At 38.6% G+C, this 5,204-nt stretch overlaps 2 protein-coding genes across 3 annotated transcripts in view; one reads left to right on the top strand and one right to left on the bottom strand.

Moving 5' to 3' along the window:
• tert (telomerase reverse transcriptase) overlaps positions 1-5,204 on the bottom strand; it is an 18,768-nt gene that overhangs the window by 2,931 nt on the left and 10,633 nt on the right. The window lies entirely within an intron of this gene.
• The window catches only part of slc6a18 (solute carrier family 6 member 18), a 17,652-nt gene that overhangs the window by 9,375 nt on the left and 3,073 nt on the right, over positions 1-5,204 (top strand). The gene's annotated exons all lie outside the window — the stretch shown is intronic.

The following is a 5,204-nucleotide window of genomic DNA, read 5'->3' as shown; positions in this document are numbered from 1 at the left end:
ATAAAGACTTTTTGTTGACTTGCTCCTGCCGCCTCCTTCTCTCTGCGTTTGGGTCCTCACCGCACACCCCCCACAACATTATTATTGTTATTAGCATAATTTAGTATTACAGATTCTTAAACTAAATGTGTGTAACTGGAAAAAGATCCACAAAAAAAAGAATGCATGTGAGAGAAAAGATGAATGTTGGCTGATAATTGTTGTGTCACGTGAGCAGTAATATGAGTAGAAAACTGGTGTGTCTCATACTTGAGAAAGGGTAGTGCTGAGGGTGATCAGAAGGAAGTAATCCACCAGTCTCATCAAACATCTACAGAACATAGAGAGAATAACATCAATAAATAGAACAGAGCTACAATACAAAAACACTTCCCTCTGCTGCGGCAGATGTGTTATTACACATGTAGAAGTTGATGTTAACAGAAATACATAGGTCTGCTGTAACCTTTCTTCACTAATGCCTCTGCTACTCCATGTGACCGTAGCAGAGCCAGCAGAGTAGACTGGACACAAACAGCCCCTGGTCAAGCACTTCAACCAGTTAATCACAACTTTCTATAGCAGTGGTTCACAAACTTTTTCAGCTCAAGACACAAAATAGAAATTTGGTGTCTCCCCGGGACCCAAATTTACAAAAATACACCATGAATCATTGTAACATCTACATTTTTAAACTGTGGACAAAGGACGAAACAAACCACGCATTTAAATGTATATAAAGTATATTTATTCCATTATAAAAGTAAACAAAAACAGAATAGGTCTCTATTCTCCTTTCTGTGTCTCACCCCTTTCTCAACTCATTTCTTATCCCCTCCTATCATCCCTCAGTACAGACACCAACACTTTTTTTGAATAACGCTGACTTGAATTTAATGAGATGTGTGTGTGTCTGGTTGAAGATAACAACCAGCTGATCTAGTCTAGGTTCGGTTTTTGAAAGTGCCATTCTGAGGTCATGCTGGGCAATTTAGTCTGTTCTCTGCCAATTGGCGACCCAATAAAACGGGTCTGCGACCCATTTTGGGTCCCGACCCTATGTTCGGGAAGCATTGCTCTATAGGCTCCCCTCACATCTACCGCAAATGCATAAAAAGACAATAATGAATGAATGAAGGAGGAAAACAGCATTTAACCAATTTTAACCTATTTTTACACAGTGCAAAAACTACAGTTTTAAGTAGCAGTATCATCATAAAAATTAATAAATATGACAGCATGAAATACATTACTACAATTTGATCAGTCTCTGCCAGTACAATTAAACTAGGAGATAAAAACCAACCTTAACAATTTTAGAGGGGTTGTGGCTTGTCCTTGGCAAAGTTGGGTAGAACTTGGCGCACACTTGAAAATGTGGTGCCACTGAATTAGAAACACAATACTGTGATTAGGTACTGAGTTTATTGATACAAGCCTTTGCCTACGACAGCAATGTCAACAGTGTTAGCTCTAAGGTAATTTTCCTTATAGGTCCGTTTTTTGCTTGATTCAAATTGAGGGATCGCAGTCTGGTGGAGGCTAGACCGGTGATGGAAATCAACTGAGATTTCAGGGTTCAAGTGGGCCGCTAGCCCGAAACGGTTGAAACAACACGTTAACTTGACATTATAAGCAATATCAAAACAACTTGACAGAGATATTCCACTCCTCGTGATGGTAGTCTGTAACAAGATAAAAAACTTCTTGTTTTATCGTTAAATCCATATTAGTAATTTAACAAAGACAATACGCTTTAGCTGTTAGCTCAAGTTAGCAACCGCAATTGCTAGGACTGTTTACATTGAGAACAAAGGGCACCCAATAGCGGACATTAGCATATAAGCTAGCGGAGCATAACAAACTCACCAGTACAATGAGAAAGAAAGCTCATTAGCTTGAATTTGCTTTCTGAATTAATCTCTCTCCAGTGTTTCACACTATTTAGTGTCCGTCAACAGTCACAGAACTTAACATTAGCCTTAAAATGTATAAGTATATGCTGCATGATTCAGCTTTTCTGGAGTCACTTCCGGTCTCACTCAGGAGCGCAAACGGCTGAGAGACAGGCCTAAACACTCTATGGGCTAGGGTGTAGTAGCTGTCAAACTTTATAGGCTAATGCCACAATAACAATATGCCCTTGTAGTGGATGATATAAATGTTAACAAGCGATCATGTAAATATAAATCATTTCTTTATACTTATATATAGTTTTAACATGTATTGTATAATCACTTGTATATAATTACCAACATATTTATTACATATTTATTTCACTCAGGACTTATTTATTCTATTTATTGCCCATTTTATATGTGGGTTACACCTTGGATTAACACAACCTTTGTGCCTTTCTGTCACATCTACTGCAGTCAAATTCGCTGTGTTCACTTGGAAGGAATAACTGTACATGGGTACACACTTGTAATGACATTTCAAGCATGTTTAGAGGCTAAAAACGCGTTTAAAACTTGCCCTGTATAAGCCTGTTGGGTGCTAACTCTAGCAGAAGGAAAACACGAAGAAGGCAGCACCGATTGGTTTCATTTTTCTCTCCACTGACAGCTCTCTATATTTGCAAACAACAGAGAATTGACCGGAATTCTCCTTTAAGCTCACTTTTTAGAAGAGTTCTTCTCAAAGGTAGCACAATATGTGTCCCATGTTTAATTAATTGAATAAAGATATGGCAGTGCCATGGTACAACTGTCACCGTGTCTTTTTATTGACTGCATAACATTAAATCTGCATCACCAAGTTATCCATTAATCGGAGTCTTGGCACACTCACATTTTAAACAAAGTGAGAGGTTTAACCATTAAATCATTTTGCCTGATGTTTTTAGTCCCTCCCAGGTGGGCTGACTTCTTCAATAAAATTAGTAAAACTCAAAGCTGCACCCGATAGGACAGCCCACTAAAGATTAGGAGAGTTGAATCCATGTACCAGAGCTGGAATAGTGCCTTTTTTCCAGCTGAGGATGGTCAAAACGAAAGACTCCGGAGTGGAGGAGAGACCCAAATGGGACAACAAGGTTCAGTACCTGTTAACATGTATTGGCTTTGCAGTGGGAGTTGGAAACGTCTGGCGATTTCCTTATCTGTGCCAAATCTATGGAGGAGGTGAGATGCTATTATATGATTCCATTATCATGTTCAGGGCTTTAAAGTTCTCATATTATGCTGGTTCATAATTGTATTTAGAGGTTGTACCAGAGTAGGTTTATGTGGTTTAATTTTCAGAAAACACCATATACGTGTATATATAGCTTCTCTTTTCACCCTGTGTGTTGAGCTCTCTGTTTTAGCTACAGAGTGAGGCATCTCACTACCATCTTTGTTGGAAGTCGCACATGCGCCGTAAGTACTGCTAGCTTTTCCGTTGCAGAGCGTCAGGGAGTGCCATGCTAGCAGCTAGGCGAGCATTATAATGTCTGTACAATTGAGCCATTTGGAGTAGTTTATGAACAGTGTTTTCTCTGGAAGATGGTTCCTTTGGGGTGGACTTTTCACTTTGTAAATCTATAACATGCAAAAAAAGATATATAACACAATAAAGGAACGGTAAAAACCCCAAAAGCATAATATGAGAACTTTGACTTTTTGAACACCCAGACAACACGGCTAGTTGATTTTTAAAGTTACTGGTCAGTCAGATTTTCTACTTTCTTCCACGTTTTTTTTTTTTTTTTCTAACTAACTCTACTTTAAATTCAGCTCCTCTAGTTTGTTTGGTGCTGTTCCTTTCCGTCTGTTCGTAATCTATACCACGCATTCAAGTCAAGTGCCAACGGTTGCACAACACGTCACAATGTAGTGTTCATGAGAAATGTAGGATTGATACTACAAGCAGAGTTGCCAGATAAAAAGTAGGTTTCCAAGCCAAACACATACAAAACTGCCCAAAGTTTTTGGTGGAAAGCAGACCAATCTGGAAACATCCCTGCAGCCTGACGGTTCAAATTGACACAGTGGTGTTTGCTTCATACATCCCAAGCCAAATGGTCACTATAACTTTAATTTCATTTTTAACCAAATTTGGCCCAGATACCATTACATATACATGCAGGTATGTTGAAGAAGTCTGACAACTGATACAAATCTGGAATATTAACTGTGAGGTAAATGTTTACTTTATGTCTTCAGGTGCATTCCTCATCCCCTACCTGATAGCGCTGGTGTTTGAGGGCCTCCCCCTGCTCTACCTGGAGCTAGCCATAGGACAGAGGCTCCGCATGGGCAGCATTGGTGTCTGGAACTCCATCTCACCACTACTGGGTGGAGTCGGTGGGTGGCCTAGAAATATTAGTAACATTAATTACGATATTTAATTGTGAGATTATTATTCATTTCAAGAGCTGAAACTCTTTGTGGTATTGAAACATTTATTTTTTTATTTCCTGTGTGTAGGAATTGCCTCCATGTTGGTGTCATTCCTGGTATCCATTTTCTACAACACACTCCTGGCCTGGGTGCTGTGGTATTTATTTCACTCTTTTCAAAACCCCCTGCCTTGGAGCCAGTGCCCACTCAATGACAACCTCACAGGTAACAAGAAACACCACCAGTCATTCTAGCTGCTCTTGACACGTTTATACTCACACACTGCGATTGCTCCTGCCACACTGATAGAGGTTTAGCCAATTCCACTATATGTAAAAATTCTACTGTATCAAATTTGGAAGTATGAAATAAAATGGAGTAACTAGGACTAACTTTTAGGCTCTACATTGCAATCCAGATCAGATTTTATAGGAAAACTATTGGACGTTTTATTGTTTCATGACACAAAGGGATTCTGCATCACAACATAAGAGCATACTTTTGAAGCTCAGTGACAGATAGTGGACTTAGTGACATGCAAAGAGCAGAAATAATCATGGTCTCATTTGTTTTCAGTGATCATAATCATATTCAATCCTATTAAAATTAATTTCATGGTGATACATTTTTAAAATAGTATTACTATACTAATACAAAATTCACAAATGCAGGAAAACATCTTTTGATAGAAACTTTCACACTTTATACAATTTGCACTCTGAAATTACATGAACTGCATTACAAAGGTTGACACAACAAAAATAAACACTAATAACTTAAATAATTGAGCCCTTATTTAATTTCATCGATGTCATGTTTTCCCTTGTGTCTGCATCCAAATAGGCTATAATGTGGAGTGTGAGAAGAGCACTCCAGTGAACTACTTTTGGTACCGTGAGA

The sequence above is a fragment of the Etheostoma cragini genome, chromosome 14, assembly GCF_013103735.1.
Source record: "Etheostoma cragini isolate CJK2018 chromosome 14, CSU_Ecrag_1.0, whole genome shotgun sequence".
In the NCBI taxonomy this organism is placed as follows: domain Eukaryota; kingdom Metazoa; phylum Chordata; class Actinopteri; order Perciformes; family Percidae; genus Etheostoma; species Etheostoma cragini.
This window is presented reverse-complemented; position numbering and strand designations above follow the sequence as displayed.